Raw genomic sequence first — 17,741 nt, forward strand, 5'->3', positions numbered from 1 at the left:
TTGTACTAGATTGATGTTGCTCATCTTGTATATACTAATTTTGTATGAGCTGAGCTTGGCTTGAAGCAAGGGAGTAGTCCTGATGTGCCGTGAGCTGGGGACAGCCTAATAATGGGGGTCAGTCGGATACAACTTATGTGCAAAGACAAATAGAAAACTCTCACCTTACACAGAACTTACAAAGGTGGTTTCATATCTCAAAGGGAAGTGGTTGTTTTCTTAAATTCTAGCTTTCAGGGAGAAAAATCTAAAAATTAACACCATAATGCTGCCGAAGAATTTTGTTTCTTATTCATTAAACTTAAATATCTCAATTACTCTTTAATATTAAAAATGCAAATACTTCTGTGTTACAAGAATATAACCACTCTTTCTATATTAAAAATGTAGTGAATATGCTCTAAATATGAAAAACTTGTAACACTTGCTTCAATAAATATTGTTGATACCTAATTGATACTCCTCCATTTTTTTCCATTTAAGAAGACATGTTAACCAGCCATGTCTAGAATAATATTTCACTCCTGGTTTCATTGAAACTGAAGGTGATACAACTTTATTGGTATCCTGTTGATTTTATGAACATTTCTGATAAATGTCTCTTGCTCTTTTCTTTCCGCTTTTCTTGGTTGTTCTGACCCTCAGCAATATTTTTATTCAGAGCCCACTATGGGAAGAGCCCTACTTTTAAGTGTCTAGGCCCACTTCACTTTCCTAAATTTAGATGTGTTCGTATGGAAGTAATGGAAAGCCTCCCCAAATTATATTTTCTTTTTAATACTAATAAACTTGGTGGAACTCTACTTTGTTTTAGCCAAATGCCAGCACATTTAAACCGAATTTTGGCCTTGCTCTTTGGTTTTATTTTTTACCATTTTGAATCTCCTCTCTGAAAAAAAAATGTGTAAATGATTTTAAAACACTACAAATATCAATGATGAAACCAGCCAAAGAAAAGCATGTATACAAAGCAAATAGCACAAATCTCTCTCTCTTCCCTGACCAAAAAAAAAAAAAAAAAAAAAAAGTAAGAAAAAAAAGGAAGGAAAGCATTTGAATAGAGAGGAAATGACAATAGTTGATGTTGAGCTGTAATATAATTTTGTGTGTGTGTTTGCTTAGATTTTTTGCTTCAAACTTCTGTGACCATTGGCTACCAGCGATATTAGAAATAGGAAATATCTTTGTCTGCCCTCAGAAATACCTGCCCATTTTGATCACATATGACTAAGAAGACCAGGGTTAAAGGTGGCGCCATCATGGTTTCAGCTGTCTTCGTGTTGTTAGCAGAGGTACTTGGTTATCTGATCCTGGTCCTGGGTCATTATCTTTGTCTCCTTATCTAGAATTCATGCTCCTATTCATCTCTTTAGTTCTGTCTGATATCTTGAATATAGATCCAGACATCTTCATGAGGAATTACCTTCCTGCATGTTTCCACTTTTCATTCAAAACTTTTGAAGGCTAACCTTGACACACTCTTTTGGAATATACTCTCCTCCCAGTGCCACCTACTTTTATAATGAAATATTGATGCCAGCTTGTTTATAGGCTATTTTCTTTTCATCTCTCAGTTTTCTGCGTTACAACATTACAGAACTCTCTGACTCAGAATCCATTTATTTTTGAGTTTTATGAAGATACCTCTCTGTAACTTAATTGATATAATAGTTAAAATCTTTTTTCTTAGCACCTTGTTTATAAGGCGTTCTTGTCAGTCTAATAGATCCTTCTAATCTAATCTGTAACCTAGCACAGACTTCAAGGCATGGTCTGTGAAAATAAAAGAAACTGCATTTAGTGGCATATTTATGTGGAGAAGAAATGGGGAATATGATCAATGCAATAACCTCAATCAAATTGGGGTGAGGCTTGAGTACGAGGCTTAAGAGTACAAATTTTATCCTGCAGAAAAGGAGATGACAGTTTGAAACCAAAGTTCTAGGACCATCGACCTATCTGTCTAACAGAGGAGAGAAAGACAGCAGAAAGATCACAATACACAGATGATTTAAGTCCTGGTCTATATTCCATAATGCAGTTTTGGGAAAGTCATTCTGTTGTTTTATTGTCCTAATCTCTAAAATAAAGAGTTTGAATCAGATTTATTTCTAAGATTCTTTTCAGTATCCAGTGATTATAGTATATTTTTTCTTTGATAAGGTCATAATAGAATTAATCAAGCTTATGATTTCTACACGATAGAAATGTCTGTGTAGATAAACAATGTGGCTAAATGAAAAAGCAGAAGGAGTCTTTAAAAAGTAGAGGAAAGCATCAAATCCATTGCGTTTAAACGCTTTGTTGATGGATTTACCTGATGTAATAATTTCTGCATCCAAATTCACCACCTCTAAGTTGGTTTAATTTCAGGGAAATTTTATAAGCAAAACCATTGCATTATTGTAGGAACAGTGACTACTCACAATAACTTTTTTAGGGATGAGTCACTGTAATTACAGGTCCCATGGGCATTCTGTTGAACTTGAGCAGGAATGAGAAAGTTTTCCCACTGATTAAGAATGTCATTGTGTGATTGTTAAGACCTACATAATTTTTGTATTTACTATTATTACTATTATTTTTCTATTACCATTAGCAGGTGTTTTGAAAACAAATATCTTATTCTGTGACCTTGGGCAAGCGACTTAAGTTATTCAGTCCCTTACTTACCCGAAGACATTTTAGACTAAAATTTTTTTTAGTATTATAATATTATAAATTCTAAATTGTGACACTTATTCTCATATAATATAAAAATGTAAACTTTTCAATAAATTATTTCATCTTTAATGTTGAATATTCCACCTTTACTCACCTGGGAAACAAGATTATGTGCAAATTGCTCTGTGTCTGATGTGGCTTCATCACTTGAAAAACAAAAACAAAGATGGGCAAAGGCTACCCACCTTCTAATATCAACAAGGGAAGACTATTTCTTTTTTAACCCTATTTAAAGTTGCATGGTGATATAGTTTGGCTGTGTCCTCACCCAAATCTCATCTTGAACTGTGATTCCTATAATCCCCATGTGTCACGGGAGGGACCTGGTGGGAGATAATTGAATCATAGGGCAGTTACTCCCATGCTACTGTTCTCATGGTAATGAGTGAGTTCTCATGAGATCTGAGGGTTGCATAAGGGGCCTTTCCTTGCTTTGCTTGGTACTTCTCCTTTCTGCCACCATGTGAAGAAGGACATGTTTGCTTCCCCTTCTGCCATAATTCTAAGTTTCCTGAGGCCTCCCCAGCCCTGCAGAACTGTGGGTCAATTAAACCTTTTTCCTTTATAAATTACCCAGTCTCGAGTATGTCTTTATTAGCAGCATGTGAATGGACTAATACACATTGCTCCAATATCATTCCTTTAGAGGACACATTCCATTGCTAATTTGCAGGAGGATTTGATTATAGAAGGGAGCCCATGTGGAGTTTCCTCTTACATGGGGTGGGAGTTATCTTCTAATGATTTTCTTAAAACATTTCTTAAATTACTTAAGAAGTATGTATTTCATAGACATAACCCTGAACACTGATGCTTATATACACTGTGCTTTGTAAGTCACTGTGCAAAATTGAAGAACAGGGCAAATCTACAAGTCTGGGCATTCAAACCATGGTGCCCTTAAAACAACTGCCAGGTCCCTAACAGCAAATGGGAGATGCAAAAGCAAATTTACTGTAAGGCTAATGAGATACAAGATTCCTGCCCCTCAGTTGCACAGAGGTCTTTCAAAGGACTAGTTTATTCATATGATTTGTACAAGTTGTAAAAGTAATGTATTTAATTTTGATTGGCAAGACCGATGCCTCTTTCCACTATAATTTATTCTCAGTCATACTTACCCTACCACTCCAAAGTACAGGAGTGGAGAAGGTCACTTTGGAGATCTAGCTGAGAGTAAATTAAGTTGGGGATACATATAGTTTGGGTTTGGTGCTATGTAACGATCATGGTTCTCAGTCATTTCTGGAGTAGAGTCAAATTCCTTCTCGCTGCTCCAAGTGCAGAAATGGCTTCCAAGAACTTTCTACCACCCACTATGCCAACTCGCCAGATATTGGGCTGTGAATATGCTGGGCCAGAGATCGTGCTGCAATGTGAACGTGAATCATGCTCCCGGTACCCTGAAAAACTAGATAGAGGAGAGGAAACAAAACTTGAAGTTCATGGAGACTAGAGCTAATCTGTGTCAAATCTTTCCAGTCATCAGACATGCAACATTTTAAGTGAAAGACTTGTTTCTCATTGACACCTGGTCAAAACAAAAGTTATTTTCTGTCAAGAATTTTTAATAATGCAATGTGTGTAATATATATCACAAGAAATTATCTGTAACATCTCAATATGCAAACGACTCGATAGGAGTTTTTTTTCAAAGTCAGCAAAAATACTAAATTTTTCCATCACGTTACTAATAGCGAAAAAGTATGTTTTCTAAGTTCCCTATAATAAAAGGCAAATTTTGATCCATCATATGAGATGTTATTAGTTTACCAGAGCTGCCATTATAACGTACCACAAAATGGGTGACTTAAAGCAACAGAAGCTTACTGTGTCATAGTTCTGGAGAAGTTCTAGAAGTCTGAAATCAAGGTGATGGCACAGTCACACTTCCTCCGAAGCTTCTAAGGGAGGGTCTCTCCTTGCCTCTTGGAGCATCTGATATCCCCAGACGTTCCTTGGCTGTGTCAAAGTAACACTGATCTCTGCCTCCATCTTCATAGGATCTTCTCCTGTGGCTTTGTGACTTCACATGGGCACCAGTCATATTGAATTGGGGCTCACCCTACTCTGTATGACCTTTATCTGAACCTAACTAATTACATCTGCAACAATTCTGAGATACTGTAAGTTAGGACTTTACAATATTTGGGGGCATACCATTTAACCCATAATATTAGAGAAATGACTAAATTGTCTCTTAAATCTGTTCACAGAGAAAATATTACTAAAGTGTTGTTGTATGAAGAGGTGACCAAGAGTATGCAGTCAAAAATATCGGGGAAAAGAGAAAAGAAACAGGGGTGTTTCGGGCTTCATTAAGGAAGCAATGTTTTTAAAAACTGTTATGTGATGTTTGTGTTATTTAAAGTCATTATGTTGGAAATTTCTTGTGATTTCTTATTCTAAAAATGCACTTTTATTAATTTTTGTTTATAAATCCATATCCTGTCTTCTTACAGAAGTCCCCCACACTCTGAAATTGTATGAGGTTCAGGCCAAACATACTTGGATCTACACCTGGGGGTCAGGTAGTCTGCTCCTGTTTGCTTCAGATTTGCTCCATTTTATTACCCCTCCATCATCCTAATGCACGAGATGTGGGGTACTGGGTCCTTCCATGCCTTTGTTCACAGCCCAGCCATGGCTGTTTTCCCTCTTACTAAGAATACAAAGTTGAGATCTTTACAAAGGTTCACAAGGCTACTATTTGTCCCCTTCTCCTTCCCATCCCTTCTACTCTCTCTTTATTTCTTTCCCACACTTGCCCTCACCTTGCTTTCTCTGCCTCTACTCACTTACTGCTGAGACAGGCTGGTGTCCCTGTCTCCTGGCCTCCATTCCATTCAAAGGTGACATTTGGGCAACCCTATTACTGATCCTACAACAGCACACCCTAGCCCCTGCACAACTCTCCTTTTGCTATAGCTCTTATTGACACAGACATACCGTGCACTGTCTTGTGTAGCTGGAGACGGTCTCACTGGGCTGAGCCCATCGGACTGTGAGCGCCCTGAATCCAGACTCAGATTGGCTCCCTGTTGTTTCCCTGCACCCAGAGGAGTGGCGGGTGCATATTAGGCCTCAACAAATTATTATTGGTGACCGAATCAGAGATTTTGTTGTTATTGTTGTCAAGATTAAACCAGAAGTAGGAGCCTTATTTCATGTGGGTGTTAAATTGTCAGAAAATGAGCTAAAATGAAGGGTGATATTGAGAGGTGGAAAAAACAGTTTCTCCTCCTATACACATAGGACTCTCAATATCTCACTTGTGACCCCAGATGTACAAGGAAGAACAAGCCACTCTCTCCTTTGTGCTGTCACAACCCTTCAGGTCACCAACACTTATAGGAGTCCCCTTACCCCAAGGAGTTCTTCAGTTCTCTGTGGACATCAATCAGGTGTCCTAGTATTCATCTCAACTCTGACACTAACTGGAGTTAGCATGGACCCCACAGGTTGATGGCTCAGTCTCACAAGACTGCCCCCACTTCAGAAGCCAATTGCAAATACAAGGTCACAAATACAGGTGACCCACAACTCCTGTCCAACTTGACCACTAATCAGAGGTTTCTATGATCCCCTTCCTAGGTTCTATAATTTGCTAGAGTGGCTCATAGGTGCCAGAAAAATAGTTTATTTACCATTGGCAATTTATTGCAAAGGAGAGTTTAAAGGAGTGAGGTTCTGTAGGGTCCCCAGCACAGGAGCTTCTATCTTGGTTAAGTTGGAGTGGGCCACCCTCCTGGAACATGGTACTTGTTCACCAACTCAGAAGCTCTCCAAACTCTCTAGGGATTTTTATGGAGGCTTCATCATAGGCATGATCAATATTAGCTCAATCTCCAGCTCCTCTCCCTTTCCTGGGGGATGGGGCTTGGGGATGAAAGTTTCAAGCTTCTAATCATGGCCCGGTCTTTCTGGTAATTGCTCACGCAGGAGCCCACCAAGAGTCAGGTCATTAGAACAAGGTACCCTTAGCACTCAGAAAATCCCAGGGAATTAGGAGCACTGTGTAAGGAACTGGGAACAAAGCCCAAAATACATATTTATTCTTTTTTTTTTTGAGGCAGAGTCTGTCTCTGTTACCCAGGATGGAGTACAGTGGTGCAATCTCAGCTCACTGCAAGCTCTGCCGCCCATGTTCAAACAATTCTGCTGCCTCAGCCTCCCAAGTAGCTGGAGTTACAGGCATGTGCCACCACGCCTGGCTAATTTTTGTATTTTGGGTAGAGATGGGGTTTCACCGTATTAGCCAGGCTGGTCTCGATCTCCTGGCCTCAAGTGATCCACCTGCCTTGGACTCCTAAAGTGCTGTGATTATAGGCCTGAGCCACCACCCCTGGCCCTAAAATATATACTTTCTGTTATAAACCATAATAACAGATCTATCTGATATATCCTCATTCTTCTTGTTATAATATACCTGATGTTGGTTGTGACTGGGCTGCTCTTGTTGTAAGTTTGCTTTCTCTTTTAGTGGTTTTTGGTAATATTTATTATCAATGATGTGTGTGTGTGTGTGTGTGTGTGTGTGTGTGTGTGTGTTATGTCTGAAGAGAGAGTGTGAAGTAGAAGAGAGCCCTGTTCTTTCCCAGGAGGCGGGAGTGAATTACCAGAATGAATAATTGTCACTATTTGACCCCCAGACTCATAGGGATAGCGGGATTATGGCTCCTCCATGCTGCTCCCACTCTGCAGGAGATCTCTTGTCCAGGATTTGTGGCTGAACTGTTTTAGCAGACACAGTTGTAAGAAACAGCAGGCTCTTCTAGGTGTAGCCCCTTGTTATTGTCCTATTGGCTTGAATCAGCATTAATTGCTTGGAAAATGAGGGTTCGATCTGAGAGACACCTGCAGTGTTTGTAATGCTCATTTTGGTACTAATTCAAGCTGCTTTTATCCATGGTATCCAGAGAATAGTTAGGCTTCTGTGCACGGCCATGTTTCACCATCATTCATACTGTCAGGAAAGAGACATGGTATCTATTTTTGCAAGCACTTTTCATCGTGGTGGAAAGTCGTCTATCTTCTAAGCACTGCAACACAAAGCTGAAATGAAAATTTTTGTATGATGAACACCCAGTCTCTTGTGATTACCTCAATTTTGCTTTTCTGTTAAGATAGCTTTGTATCAGAAGCATAGATCTTCATGTCTGTGGAATAGAAGAGGTTTTGCTTTTAGTCTTTTACGGGGGTCGAATTACTTAATTTTCACTTCAGGGTGAACACAGTGAATTTATATTAGGTTGTGGGTAGTCTGTCTGCTTATTAATATTTGCAATGCCTTCGACTCCAATTCCAAATTTTAATTACCATTTTCTAGTGTATCATTTTTGAGTGAGCCAGACTGAGATGGGAGCATGAAAGATTGGAAGTGCACTGTAGATTGTGCTTTTAAAAAGAGAGTCTTCTCCTGCTGGGGGTGGGTACAGGCCAGATATCAGGAGCACACAGTTATGGAAGAGAATGTAAGGAAAGTGCTGCATAAATAAAGTGTTTACAAGTGTTTTTTTAAAAAAGATCATCAGTTTTATTGCAGAATTTTCTTTATGTTTTGTATACATATTTTTTCTATTTTATGGATACATAATATTTTACATAGTTATGGGGTACGTGTGAGTGTTTGTTCCATGCATAGAATGTGTAATGATCAAGTCAGGGCATCGATATCATTTCAAGTCCTCTTTTCTAATTGCTTAAATACATACATAATATTGTTGCTAAGTATGGTCACTCCACTCTGCTCTCAAACATTTGAACTTATTTCTTCTGTCTGTCTGTCTGTACCGGAAACCAACCTCTCTTCATCCTTTCCACACCCACCTTTCCCAGTCTCTGGTATCTATTGTTCTGTTCTCTATCAATGAGACAAAGGTTTTTAGCTCTCACATATGAGTGACTACATGCAGTATTTGTCTTTCTGTGCCTGGCTTATTTCACTTAACAATGACCTCCAGTTCTATCCATGTTGCTGCAAATGACGTAATTTCATTCTATTTTTTAATAAATTGTTTTATTTTTAATTTTTGTGAGTACATAATAGGTGTATATATTTATGCAGTACATAAGATATTTTGAAACAGGCATAAAAAATATGTTAATAATCACAACATGGAAAATAGGGTATCCATCTCCTCAAGCATTTATTCTTTGTGTTACAAACTATCAAATTATACTTTTAGTTATTTAAAAACATACAATGAAATTATTATTGACTATAGTCACCCTGTTGTGCTATCAAATACTAGGTCTTATTCATTCTTTCAAACTATTTTATTCGTACCCATTCCCCATTCCCACCTCCTCTCCACCCCCTACTACCCTTCCCAGCCTCTGGTAGTTCTCTTTCTACTCTCTATCTCCATGTGTTTCACTGTTTTGATTTTTACATCCCACAAATAAGTGAGAACATGTGATGTTTGTCTTTCTGTTCCTGGATTATTTAACTTAACATCATGATCTCCAAGTCCATCCACATTGCTGGAAATGATAGAATCTCATTCTTTTTTATGGGTGAGTGGTTCATTACTGTGTGTAAGTACCACGTTTTCTTTATCCACTCTTCTGTTGATGCACAATTCGGTTGCTTCCCAATTTTGCCTATTGTGAACAGTGCTGCAACAAATATGGGAGTGCAGATATCTTTGAAATATACTTATTTCTCTTCTTTTGGGTATATAGCCAGCAGTGGGATTGCTGGATCATATGGTAGCTTGATTTTTAGTTTTTTGAGGAAACTCCAAACTGTTCTCCATAGTGGTTGTACTAATTGATGCTCCCACCAACAGTGTACGAGGGTTCCCTTTTTTTCCACCAGCATTTGTTATTGCCTGTCTTTTGGATAAAGTCATTTTAACTGAGGTGAGATGATATATCAGTGTGGTTTTGATTTGCATTTCTCTGATGAGCAATGATGTTGAGCACCTTTCAATATACTTGTTTGCCATTTGTATGTCTTCTTTGGAGAAATATGTATTCAAATCTTTTGCCCATTTTTTGATTGGATTATTAGAATTTTTTCCTATAGAGTTGTTTGAGCTCCTTATATATTCTGGTTATTAATCCATTTTCAGATGTGTAGGTTGTAAATATTTCCTCTCATTCTGTGTGTTGTCTCTTCACTTTGTTAATTGGTTCCTTTGCTGTGCAGAAGCTTTGTAACTTGAAGTGATCCTATTTGTCCATTTTCGCTTTGATTCCCTGACTTGAAGAGTTTCTCCAATGTTTTCTTGTAGTAGTTTCATAGTTCAAGGTCTTAGATTTAAGTCTTTAATTCATTTTGATTTGATTTCATGTATAATGAGAGATAGGGGTTAATTAAACACATACTGAGAGTGAAATATTTATTATTTTTAAAACAAGGAGAGATAGGGTTCAAGTTTTATTCTGCATATGGATATCCAGTTTGCCAAGCATCATTTATTGAAGAGACTGTTCTTTCTCCAATGCATGTTCTTGGCACCTCTGTCAAAAATGAATTCAGGCATATGAATTTGTTTCTAGGTCCTCTCTTCTGTTCCATTGGTCTGTCTGTTTTTATGACAGTATCATGCTGTTTTGGGTACTGTAGCTCTGTAGTATAATTTGAAGCCAGGTAATGTGATTCCTCCAGTTTTGATTTTCTGCTCAGGAGAGCTTTGGATATTCTGGGTCTTTTGTGGTTCCATATAAATCTTAGGACTGTATTTTCTATTTCTGTGAAGAATGTCATTGGCATTTTGATCATTATTGCATTAAATCTATAGATTACTTTGTGTAGTATGGACATTTTAACAATATTGATTCTTCCAATTTATGAACATAAAATATGTTTCCATTTTTTGGTGTCCTCTTTAATTTCTTTCATCAATGTTTTATAGTTTTTATTGCAGAGTTTTTTTTTACATTTTTGGTTAAATCTTAGGTATTTAATTGTATTTGTGGCTGTTGAAAATGAAAACTTTAAAATATCTTTTTCAAATTGTTCACTGTTGGTATAAAGAAATGCTAATGCTACTGGTTTTTGTATGCTGATCATGCATTCTGCAAATTCACTGAATTTGTTTATCTTCTAATAGTTTTTTGTGGAGTCTTTAGGTTTTTCCAATCATAAGATTATATCATCTGCAAACAATGATAATTTGACCTTTTCCTTTCCAATTTAGATGTCCTTTATTTATTTCTCTTGTTTGATTGTTCTAGGTAGGACTTCCAGTACTATGTTGAATAGAGTGGTGAAAGTGGGCATCCTTGTCGTTTTCCTAATCTTGAAGAAAGGGCTTTCGGTTTTTCACTATTTACCATGATTACTATGTGTGAGTCTGTCCTGTATGGCTTTGATTTTGTTGAGGTGTTTATTCTATACTCATTTTTTGAGGGTTTTATCATGAAGCAATGTTGAATTTTATCAAATGCTTTTTCAGCATCAATTAAAACTATCACGATTGTGTCCTTCATTCTATTGATCAGATGTATCAAATTGGTTTATTTGTATATGTTGATCAATCCTGCCATTCTTGGGATAAATCCCACTTGTTTTAGATGAATAATCTTTTTAGTGTGTTGCTAAATTTGGTTTGCTAGTATTTTCTTGATGATTTTTTGCATCAATATTCATTGGAGATATTGGTCTGTAGTTGTTTTTTTTTTTAATGTGTCTTTGCTTTTGGTATCAGAGTAATATTGGCCTTGTACAATGAATTTGGAAGCATTTCCTCTTCCTCTGTTTTTTGGAAAAACTTGAGTAGGATTGGCATTAGCTCTTCTTTAAATGTTTGGTAGAATTCAGCAGTAAATCTATCGGGTCCCAGGGTTTTCTTTGCTGGGAGACTTTTAATTATGGCTTTGATCTCATTACTTGTTACTGATCTGTTCAGGTTATGGACTTCTTTATGGTTCAATCTTGGTAGGCCATGTGTGTCTAGGAATTTCCTCATTTCCTCTAGATTTTTCAATTTACTGGCATATAGTTGCTCATAGTAGCCACTAATCATCCTTTGAATTTCTGCAATATCAGTTGTAATGTCTCCTTTTTAATCTCTGATTTTATTTGTTTGGTCTTCTCCCTTTTAGTTTAGCTAAAGGTCTGTCAATATTTTTTCTCTTTTCAAAGAACCAACTTTTTGTTTCATTGATCCTTTGTATGTTCTTCATTTAAAAATTATTTATGTCTCTTCTGATCCTTATTATTTCCTTTTCTCTACTAATTTTGAGATGGGTTTCCTCTTGCCTTTCTAATTCTTTTTTTTTTTTTTTTGAGACGGAGTCTCGCTCTGTTTCCCAGGCTGGAGTGCAGTGGTGCAATCTCGGCTCACTGCAAGCTCCGCCTCCCGGGTTCACGCCATTCTCCTGCCCCAGCCTCTCCGAGTAGCTGGGACTACAGGTGCCCGCCACCACGCCCGGCTAATTTTTTTGTATTTTTAGTAGAGACGGGGTTTCACCGTGGTCTTGATCTGTTGACCTCGTGATCTGCCCGCCTCGGCCTCCCAAAGTGCTGGGATTACAAGTGTGAGCCACCGCGCCCGGCCTCTAATTCTTTAAATGTGTCATGAGGTAATTTAATTGAAGTTTATCTTCTTTTTTGATGTAGGCACTTACAGCTATAAATTTCTTTCTTAGCACTGCTTTCATACTGTATCTCACAGATTTTCATTATGTTGTGTTTCCATGATCACTTGTTTGAAGAATTTTTTTCAATTTCCTTCTTAATTTATTCACTGACCGACTTGTCATTTAGGAGCATATTGTTTAATATCCATGTGCTTCTATAGTTTCCAAATTCCTCTTCTTGCTAGTTTCTAGTTTTATTCCATTGTGGTCAGAGAAGATGCTTGATAATATCTCAATTTTTTCAATCTTTTAAGACTCATGATGTTTTTGTGATCTACCATATGGTCTGTTATTGGGAGTGATCTTTAATTATCTTGGTCTATTCTTGAAAATGATCTGTGTGCTGAGGAGAAAAATTTCTGTTTTGCAGCCTTTTGAAGAAATGTTCTACAAACATCTATTAGGTCCATTCAGTCTATAGTGCAGGTTAAGTCTGATGTGTCTTTGTTGAGTTTCTGTGTGGGAGATCTGTCCAATGCTGGAAGTTGGGTTTTGAAGTTTCCAGCTCTAATTGTATTGAGGTCTATCTATCTCTTTCACTCTAATAATATTTGCTTTATATATCTGAGTGCTCTAGTTTTGGGTGCATATATGCTTACAATTGCTATATCCTGTTTCTAAGTTGACCTCTTTATCATTACATAATGACCTTCTTTTACTCTTCTTAAAATTTTTGTCTTGAAGTCTATTTTGTCTAAGTATAGCTACTCTTAATCTTTACTGGTTTCCTTTGGCATGGAATATCTTTTTTCCATCCATTTATTTTCAGTATATCTTTATAGGTAAAGTATGTCTCTTGTAGGCAAGATCATTGGGCGTTGTTTTAAAATTCATTCAGCCACTCTATGTTTTTTGATTGGGGAGTTTACTACATTTATTTTTAATCCTATTATTTAGGTAGAAACTTACTCTTACCATTTGGTTGTTTTCTGGTTGTTATGTGATCTTTTTTTCCTTCTTTCCTGTCTTCCTTTTAGTGAAGGCATTTTTCTCTGGTTATATAATTTAATCTGTTGCTTTGTGTGTGTATTTATTTTATTTATTTTTTTTATTTGAGGTTACCATGAGGCTTGCAAATACTATCTTATAACTCATTATTTTAAACTGATAACTAATTTACACTGATTGCATAAAAAAACACAAAACCAAACACAAAAAGAAAACTAATATAAACTCTACACTTTAACATCTTCCCCCACTGTTTAATTTTTTGTGGTTTATCTTTATGTCTTATTATATTGCCTATGTCTTGGAAAGTTGGTTGTTGTAGTTATTATTTCTTATTGGTTCATTATTTAGTCTTTGTACTAAATTTACACACCATAATTACAGTGTTATAATATTCTGTTTTTCTGCGTGCTTACTAGTACCAGTGAATTGTGTACCTTCAGACGATTTCTTCTTGCTCATTGACTTCTCTTTTTTCATACTGAAGAGCTCCCTTTAGCATTTCTTGTAGAGTAGGTCTGGTATTGATAAAATCCCTCAGTTTTTGTCTGGAAATGTCTTTATTTCTCCTTAATATTTGAATGATATTTTCGCTGGATAAACAAGTTTTTCTTCAGCACTTTAAATATGTCACGACACTCTCTCCTGGCCTGTAAGGTTCCACTGAAAAGTCTGCTGCCAGATGTGTTGGAGCTCCATTGTATGTTATTTGTTTGTTTTTCTCTTGCTGCTTTTAGGATCCTTTCTTTATTTTTGACTTTGGAAGTTTGATTAAGGGCTTCGAGGTAGTCTTCTGTGGGTTAAATCTGCTTGGCATTCTATATCCTTCTTGAACTTGAATGTTTATATCTTTAGGTTTGGGAAGTTATCTGATATTCTACCTTTGAATAAACTCTCTACTCCTATCTTTTTCTCTACCCCTCTTTAAGGCCAATAACTCTTATATTTGCCCTTTTGAGGCTATTTTCTAGATCTCTTGAGCATGCTTTTTTTTAAATTCTTTTCTCTTTGGTCTCCTCTGTGTATTTTCAAACAGCCTATCTTTAAGCTCACTAATTCTTCTGCAGTTCTGCTATTAAAAGACTGATGCATTCTTCAGTATGCCAATTGCATTTTTCAGCTTCAGAATTTCTGCCCAATTCTTTTTAATTATTTCAATCTCTTTGGTATATATATCTAATAGAATTCTGAATTGCTTCTCTGTGTTATCTTGAATCTCTTTGAGTTTCCTCAAAATAGCTATTTTGAATTTTCTGCCTGAAAGGTCATATGTCTGTTTCCCCAGGATTGGTCCCTGATGCCTTATTTAGTTTATTTGGTGAGGTTGTGTTTTCCAGGATGATCTTGATGCTTGTAGGTGCTCACTGGTGTCTGGGAATTGAAAACTTAGGTATTTATTACAATTTTCTGAGTCTGGGCTTGTTTGTGCCCATTTTTCTTGAGAAGGCTTTCCATGTATTCAAAGGGACTTTGGCCCCAACCCCAATATCACTGTAGTTTTTGCAGACTCATAGAGTCTTTCATAAGATCTTTGTGGTCTTTCATAAGATCTGAAATGGTTCTCTGGATTACCAGGCAAAGACTCGTTCTTTTTACTTTCTTTCTGCTGAACAAACGAACTCTCTCTCTCTGTGCTGAGCTCCCTGGAACAGAAGGTGTGGTGATGCAAGCACTCTTGTTGCTATCACCATTGTGACTGCATTGTGTCAGACCTGAAGGCAGCACAGCACTGGGTCTTGCCCAAGGCCTGCTGTAACCCCTACCTGGCTACAACCTATGTTCACTTATGACCCTAGGGCTCTGCAGTCAGCAGGTGGTGAAGCCAGTCAGGTTTGTCTTCTTTCTTTCAGGGCAGCTGGTTATCTCAGACCCTGAGTGAGTTCAGAGACACTGTGAGCCAGAAATTAGAGTCCAGAAACTTTAGAAATTTGCCTGATATTCAATTCTACTGCAGCTAAGCTGACACTCAAAACCATGCTATAATGTTCTCACTCTTCCTTACCCTTTTTATAGGCAGAGGAGCCTCTCCCTGTGGGTACCACCGCCACTGGCCCATGTGGTGTTCTGCCTGGCCACTGGAATGATCATGTAAAGCCCAACAGTAAGCTTTTGGTAAATGCTGCCCAGGCTGGGACTCTTTAGGGCAGGGGACTCCCCTCTGCCCCAGAGCAGGAACAGAAATGCTGTGCCAGAGCCTAGGCCTGGACTTAGGCACCCCAGGAGCCGGATTATTGCTCTTCCCCACTCTGGCTGAGCTGGTACCTCAGCTTCTCTGCGTTATCTTGAATTTCTTCCATTCAAGAGGTTGTTGCTTCACTCTGTTGATTGCTTCTTTTTCTGTGCAGAAGCTTTTTCATCTATTTTTGTTTTGGTGGCCTTTGCTCTTGAGTCTTAGCCATAAAATCTTTGCATATATTAATGTCCTGAAAAGTTTTCTCTACTTTTTTTCTCCTAGTAGTTTTATAGTTTTGGGTCTTACGTTTAAGTATGTAATCATTTTGAATTGACTTTGTATGTGGTGAGAGATCCCTATCTCTGGGCTATGTCAGGGGTACAATTTCATTCTTCTGTGTATGGTTATCCAGTTTTTCCCACACCATTTATTGAAGAGGGTGTCCCTTCCTCAATATATGTTTTTGGAAGCTTTGTTGAAGATCAGTTGTCTGTAAATATGTGAATTTATTTCTGAGTTCTAGGTTCTGTTCCATTGGCCTATGTGTCTTTTTTTTTTAATACCAATATCATCCTATTTTGGTTACTATAGCCTTGTAATGTATTTTTTAAAGTCAGGTAGTGTGATGTCTCCAGCTTTATTCTTTTCCTGTAGGACTACTTTGGCTACTTGCGCTCTTTTTTGGTTCTATATTAATTTTAGAATTGTTTTGTCTATTTCTATAAAAATAACATTAGCATTTTGATAGGAATTGCACGTAATTTGTTGATTGCTTTGGGCAATATGGTCATTTTAGCAATATTATTAATAATTCTTCCAATCCATGACTATGGGATATCTTTTCATTTGTTTGTGTCCTCTTCAATTTCTTTCATGAGTTTTTATAGTTTTGTAGAGATCTTTTACCTCCTTGGTTAAATTTATTCCTAGATATTTCTTTCTGGTAACAATTGTAAAGAGGATTGCCTTCTTTATTTCGTTTTCAGTGATTTTATTATTGAAGTATAGAAATGCTACTAATTTTGTGATTTTGTATCCTACAGCTTTACAGAATTTGTTCATTAATCTAAGAGATTTTTGGTGGAGTTTTTTTTTTAATATATAAGATTATGTTGTCTATGAAGAAGGGCAATTTGGCTTTTATTATTTGTTTGTTGCCTGATGGCTTTGGCTATATAGCTTCCAGTACTATGTTAAATCAGAGTAGTCAAAGTGGACATTCTCGTCTTGTTTCACTTCTTAGAGAAAAGGCTTTCAACTTTTCCCCATTCACTATGATGTTCACTGTGGGTTTGTCATATACAGCCTTTATTATTGTGAGGTGTGATTCTTCTGTGCCTAGATTATTGAGTTTTTATCATGAAGGTGTACTGAATTTTGTAAAATGCTTTTTCTGCACCCATTGAGATAATCATATGGTTTTTGTCCTTCATTCTGTTGATGTGATGTATCATGTTTATTGATTTATGTATGTTGAACCATTCTTGCATCCCTGGTATAAATACCACTTGATCACAGTGTATTATATTTTTGATGAAATGTTGAATTTAGTTTGCTAGTATTCTGTTGAGTATTTTTGTGTCCATGTTCATTAGGGATATTGTTCTGTAGACTTCTTTTTTTATTGTGTCTTTGTCTGGTTTTGATATCAGGGTAATGTCAGCTTTTTAGAATGCGAATTCTGTCCTCTTTAGTTTTTGGAATAGTTTGAGGGTAAATGGTATTACTTCTTTACATATTTGGTAGAATTCAACAGTGAATCCATTCAGTCCTGTATTTTTCTTTGTTGGGAGACTTTTTATTACTGATTCAATCTTGTTTCATGTTATTGATCTGTTCAGATTTTCTATATCTTAATGATTCAACTTTGGTAGGTTGTATGTTTCCAGGAATTTATCATTGCCTCCAGGTTTTCCAGTTTGTTAGTGTACAGTTGTTCAAAATATCCTCTGATAATCTTCTCTTTTTCTGTAGGATCATTTGAAATGTCACCTTGATTTTATTTGTGCCTTATCTCTTCTTGTCTTAGTTAGTCTAGCAGTTTATCAATTTTGTTTATCTTTTTGAAAAAACAACTTTTCATTTTGTTGATCCTTTGTATTGTTTCTTTTAGTCCCTATTTTCTTTAGTTCTGCCCTGATCTTTATTATTTCTTTTCTTCCACTAATTTGAGGTTAGGATTCTTTTTGCTTTTCTTGTTCCTTGAGGAGCATAATTAGATTGTTTATTTTACATCTTTCTATTTTTCAATGCAGGCATTTATTGCTAAAAAGTTCTCTCTTAACACTGCTATTGCTGAATC

General features: G+C 36.7%; 1 long non-coding RNA gene across 2 annotated transcripts in view; it reads left to right on the forward strand.

The window, feature by feature from the left end:
- The first annotated feature begins 15,017 nt into the window (after positions 1-15,017).
- LOC131384621 (uncharacterized) overlaps positions 15,018-17,741 on the forward strand; it is a 265,923-nt gene continuing 263,199 nt past the window's right edge. For both annotated transcript variants that reach the window (XR_009215657.1, XR_009215662.1), the window contains exons 1-2: positions 15,018-15,096; positions 15,280-15,367. This is a non-coding gene — a long non-coding RNA (uncharacterized LOC131384621). The remainder of the gene's footprint in view (positions 15,097-15,279; positions 15,368-17,741) is intronic.

Source organism: Hylobates moloch, unplaced genomic scaffold (assembly GCF_009828535.3).
Source record: "Hylobates moloch isolate HMO894 unplaced genomic scaffold, HMol_V3 SCAFFOLD_1, whole genome shotgun sequence".
Lineage (NCBI taxonomy): Eukaryota > Metazoa > Chordata > Mammalia > Primates > Hylobatidae > Hylobates > Hylobates moloch.